Source organism: Paroedura picta, chromosome 7 (assembly GCF_049243985.1).
Source record: "Paroedura picta isolate Pp20150507F chromosome 7, Ppicta_v3.0, whole genome shotgun sequence".
Classification (NCBI taxonomy): Eukaryota; Metazoa; Chordata; class Lepidosauria; order Squamata; family Gekkonidae; genus Paroedura; species Paroedura picta.
In genome coordinates, this window is record NC_135375.1 from 102,761,075 (window position 1) to 102,766,714 (window position 5,640).

The 5,640-nt window shown below is 54.1% G+C and overlaps 1 long non-coding RNA gene across 1 annotated transcript; it reads left to right on the forward strand.

Moving 5' to 3' along the window:
• The first annotated feature begins 2,945 nt into the window (after positions 1–2,945).
• Positions 2,946–4,968, forward strand: LOC143841876 (uncharacterized). The gene is made up of 3 exons (XR_013232919.1): positions 2,946–3,040; positions 3,697–4,088; positions 4,907–4,968. It is a non-coding gene; the product is annotated as an uncharacterized LOC143841876 (long non-coding RNA).
• The last annotated feature ends 672 nt before the right edge of the window (positions 4,969–5,640 follow it).

The following is a 5,640-nucleotide window of genomic DNA, read 5'->3' on the forward strand; positions in this document are numbered from 1 at the left end:
GACCCAAGAGCCTTAGATGGGTCCTCGTAGAGACAGGAAACCCTGGTTCTTAAATGAGCTGCTGGACTGAACTGAGCAAGTCCTGAGATTTTCCTAAAAAAGGTGCTTTGGATAACATCCAACTGAAGTCAATCCTTCTCCCCTTAAATCCACGCTTTCTCCCAAGATGCAGAAACTATAAATCCAAGTATATAAACTATTGAGTTTACTTATTTCTATAGGGATTTATACCCCTCCCCTCCCCTCCCAGCAAGCTGGCATTGGGAAACTGACATCTTTTCCCTCTTAATAAAACAGTAAGGGGTGTTGGGGTGGGCTCAGTCCGTGATGAGGAAGGGCAACAATTGGTCCCATGGCCCTGGACTGGCAAGCAGAGAGGCCAATCGGAAGGCGCTTTGCGCCTTCCGATTGGCCCCTCACCAGGACAGACCAAAATTCCATCCAGCCAGGGGCAATCTGGAGAAATGGCTGCCAGTCTGCTCCTGACCACCGCAGGGAGAAGAGGTCAGTAGGGCTGCCAAAGGGAGATGAGAACACAGGCTGCGCCAGCCCCTTTCGCCCCAAGGCTGTCCTAACTGTCAAGTCCAACTGCAAATTGCCTCAGAGCCCTGACAGAGCTGGCAGGAGGCTGCAGAGTGCTCCCCCTCCCCCCCCCTCCCTTCAGGCATGCTGCGAAGGAGCCTCTGACAGGTCCTGACTGAGGGGAGGGAGGCCTTTCCAAGAGCAACGCAGGGGAGCCTGAGGGCCTTCCTTTTGAGGGGGGGGGGACTTTCCCCTTCTGCCAAACAGTTGCCTGACAGGGAGGCCACAGAAAAGCCCCTTCTCACTTAAAATGCTGCTCTGGCCGGGGGTTAGACACAGCCAAGCCACGTGTCTTTCTTCTTTGCAACTCTCTGCAGGTTTGAGGCCACTGCACAGCATTATTCTGCAGATGAAACTGGGTTTTTTGTCTCCTGTTTCATCTGCACAACAACCCTGTGCAGTAGGTCTCAATTCAACAACAACCTGTGTGGGAGGCCTTAAATGTTTCTTCTCTATCACAACCCTCTCCAAAGTAGCCCTTTCTGCCTGGGGAGCTGATCTTTATACTCTGCAGGTGAGCTGTAATTCCAGGAGCTCTCCAGGCCCCACCTGGAGATTAGCTACCCCTGGGTTGGAAATATTCCTGGCGGTTTGGAGGTGGGACTTCAAAATCGTACAATGCCTCAGAGTCCAGCCTTCAAAGGAGCCATTTTTGCCTGCAGTTGGGAGGGAGTGGTGCAGGTGTGTCCCTCCTGGGCTATGGGCTATGGCCAGGCCTTACCAGCAACTGTTTGTATTCTGGGGTGCAGACAGGCAGACCAGCATCAGTCCTGTGAGTCTGGAAAGTGCAGGAAGATCTAAATAAATACTTACAGCCTGAAACTGTAAATAGTGAGAGGAAGGGAAGATGATTGGAAAATGCTTTGAGACACCTGAGACCTGTTGGGTCACTGCAGCCCATTCCCAGTTCTCTCAGACCTCTCACAACCCCACATACCTCACAGGTTGACTATTGTGGAGAGACGAATGGAAAAGGTGTTTGTGAACCGCTTTGAGACTCCTTTGGGTAGTAAGCAATAGGGTACAAAAATCCGTTCTTCTAAGGAGCAACCATGAAAGAAGCAAGTGGGCACATAACTTTTTACCAACAGTGAAAACATGGGAGACAGAAGGAACAGGGTGGACAGCTGTGTACTGTGACTACCCCATGTGTATTAGGGCAGAGGGGCATTTCGGTGTCTGTGGCCTAATTCACACAAGAAGGGAAATGACGCAGAATTGGGGGAGAATTGGTTGCCATGTAATCTTCCCCTAAGAAGAGTCTCCAGTCTGATTTTCCCTTCACATATCTGAAGACATGGCTCTGGAAAGCTCAACTGTGACCACTATGCCACAATTCCCAATGGTCAGTCCTCTCCCACACTGAACATTCCACACCACAGGTTCTTGACACCCATATCTCCACACCCATGCCCTCATTTGCCACCATGCCACCACAACCTCCCACACAACACACACATTCAACCCCATGCCCTTACAGACTGGACAACTCCTCCCTTTCCTCTTCCCACTGCCAAGCTCTAGTGCCCGTTGTATTCTTGGATACAACGGGCTTTGCCCCTAGTAACACTATATGTAGCTTCATCCATAAACAGGCTTTTAATTTCCTATTTCGGGGAGGGGGGCACAGCCGTATAGAGCAGGGGTAGTCAAACTGTGGTCCTCCAGATGTCCATGGAATACAATCCCCATGAGTCCCTGTAAGCAAACACTGGCAGGGGATCATGGGAATTGTAGCCCATGGACATCTGGAGGACCACAGCTTGACTACCCCTGGTATAGAGGGAGCACCTCGATGTTTCCAGACATGACCTTCGTTGGCCCCAAGCAAATGCCAGGGGGAGGAGCCTGAGACTTATTCTGGGCATAAAGCCATTCGGTCCTGCGTTGCCCTTCTCGGGCTGGAAACCGTAAGCTGGCTAGAACAGTGGGGGAAAGGCATTTCTGCAGATTTACAGAAAAGCCTAAGATGAAACTCTCATGCCGGCTGAGTTGGAATCCGCTGCACTGCCGAAGGATTCAGTATGGGATTGGAGGGGAAAGATGTGGGCCTCCTCCAATGGGGTTTTTGGAAGGGAATTTCGTGGATGTATTAATTATGAGAAAGGGGTAAGCAGGTTGACGAAGCGGGAGACCTGTCGGGGGTTGGGTGCTGAATCTGGCCGTACTTGGTGGTCTGAATGGAGGCTGGGCTGGGGAGCGGCCTATGAAACAGCAGCAGGCCCTTTGAGCCACAGGGAGCGGAGAGTGGCAGGCAGGATATGGGCATGGCTCAGCATCTTGTGATGCAGGTTACCCTAAGTTTCTGTGTTTGTGTGCGTGTGACAGAGAGAGAGAGAGAGAGTGAAATAGAGAGAGTGAGAGATGTCTGGAAGGCTGCAAGACCTCTTCATACAGGGATCACCTGCCCCCCGGCATGGAGCACCTGGCCGCCTTCCCCCAATTGAAAACACCAAGGGTAAGAGCCTCCAGCCACCAGGAAACACAAGGAAGCCCTTGCGGCTGCTGACCTTGGAAGTCAGCACTGGGGAGTGAACCTTTGGAGAACACCTGCCCCCGCCTCAAGGAACAGGCTGGCTTAGTTTGACCTGCTTGGAGCAGATGGCTATCAGCAGCCAAGGACCCAGAAGACCTGTCTGCAGAGATCCCCTCTTGAGGGTCCACCCAGGAAAGGCACCAGCAGTTCACCCTGCAGAACAGAAGGGAGAGTTAGGGGGAGAGCGCAGAGTGCCCCTCGGGAAGCACCAAAGGCCTCTTTCACCCACACGGCACGCAAGGAACCAAGGAGACGGTGGGGCGCAATGCATGGCGCCTGAATCCTGAGCAAGAAAACGGGACCAGAGCACAGCTTCCCTCAGAGGCTTTACCTCGGTCTGAGGTCCTCCTGCTGCTCCAGAGAGGCTTAGCGATAGGAGCAGACGTTGACAAGGCCCCCGTGTGAACGGCCGGTCCATGGAGAGGGTTAAGGCCATGTGGGGATCCCCTGTCCGCTGACTGTGGCTTTTTGGGAGAACCACGGGATGTGCCAAGGGGAAGAGCCCCCGGAAGAGCTAGGAAGGCCCAGAATCCCCTGCCCGCCCCGTTCATTTTGCTCTTCTCGGCTTTAATTTCCAGAGGCGGCCAGGAAGAAAGACCGAGCGCGGCTGGAGGAGCCGGTCGGGGGCTGCATCAGACTGGTGGATCTTCTGGCCTGTCTTCCACCTACCTTACCACGGCCAGTGGACAGGGAGGGATGCAGCAGGGGGAAGCTGCGACCGATACTACGGTCGGGGGCTAAGAAGCCAGGCCCTGGCTCGATGAAGCGGGTACGCCTTGTGCTGCCTGACGGAGAGTCAGGGCCACCCGCCTCCCTGTCCGCCCCAGCAGCAGCCCCCCAGCTCTTTCCCCCTGTGGAAGACACTGCCCTGGTGTCACGGGGACACCAGGGCTTCAGGGGGAAGAGCCGCTCCCTCCAGCCGCGCCAAGGAGCTCCATTGCCGGCGTGGAGGAGGTGTTAGGTGGAGGAGGTTTGTATGGTCAACCGGGAGAGGAGACGGAGGGGAGGGGACAGGGTAGTCTTCTCTGAGCACTGCAAGGGCTGGGGGGGGGCAGTGGGGGCATCACCCCATCCTTCTGGTCAGGGGACAGTCAGGCTGCCAGCAAGAAAGCAGCAGCGAGGAGGGTGGTGGGTGGTTGGGTGGAAGGAGGGGATTTGGAGAGTCCATTGAGGTCTTGCCGGGAGGGAGAGATGTAAATGGAAGGAACCAAGCAGGAGAGGGAGGAAGAGGAAGGCTGGGGAGGAAGAGCAGGGGAGAAGCCTAGAGGTGCTGGGAGGGAGAGCAGTTTGGCCTGCCACAGAGGCCACAAGCAGGAAATAACGCAAGGAGGGCTTGTCTCATTCTTGCTTAGATCCCTTAAGAGTGAAACATGACATTCATTTCCCAGTATTGCTGGGTAATAGTTTTGGGGCTACAGTGGCCCTTTCAGGGCCTCCTTCTCAAGGCAGCTTTCCATTTTGCTGGATCTTCTCCTGGGAGTTTGGTTGTCTGTGGCCTTTCCCCAGTCTGGTTTGAGCCCCATGCATGGCATCTTAGAGGGCTCCTTGGCCCGAGAACCAGGGCAGATGGGCCCGGTGGGAAGGGACTGCAGTTATGGGTTGTCGATCCAGACACTGGGACAGTTTCCAATTCTGGCTTCCCAGCCACTCCCCAAGCGTTGTGTCTGTCGTGCAAAGCCGTAGCTAATCTTCCTGTTCTCCATGGCTTTGCCTCATGGCTCGGTCCAGCCAGGGTAGGTGTGGTCCCTCTCTCTTAGCTCTGAGCCGCTCCTCTTCTTTTGCCAACAGGGATGAAATAACATCATTCCCGGCATAGAAACATCAGTACTGTTGGCCTTCCAAACTCCCACCTCAGGGCAGTGAAGGGCCTGTCCTTGTTCATTGGCTTTTTTACCTCCAACAGCTTTAATGGTAGGTATTGTTGTAGGACCCCAAAAGGGCATCTGGAGCCAAGGTGGAGAGCCACACGAGGTAAGAGATGTGTTGTGAGAGGCCCCTTTTGATCATGCTGAGATGTCCTGTCACTCATGGGACGCCAGTGGCCATGCAGGTCAGGAGCTTAGCAGAGAGAGACCGAATTCCTCCCACTGAGATTGTGGCATTAATGGGGACTGCCAAGAGCAGCAGTGAGCACCTGCAAAATACTGCAGACAGGGAGAGCGGCAGATCTTGGCCTCCTTCCGACTTAGAGGGCAGGTAAGGAAGGCAGCTTGGCAAGAGGGAACCCGCTGAGGTGAGCAAAGGTTGCCAGGAGATTGAGATCTCTGCATTGTCCAGTTTGATTCACCCGCAGCACCTTTGGGCCTAGCAGAGACTTTCCTGCAGAGTCTGTCTGCCGATTCTCGGTCCAGCTTGAGGGCTGTGACTAGGAAGAGGAGCATTACCAGGTCTGGGATATGTTTTTGCCACAGCATCTTTATCCCCACGGGGTTTTTGACAGAGGCAGGCAATAAATTGGAATAATAAATAGGAAGAGGTTAGGAAACCAAAGATTGAGCTACAAGGAGAATTTTAAAATTCAA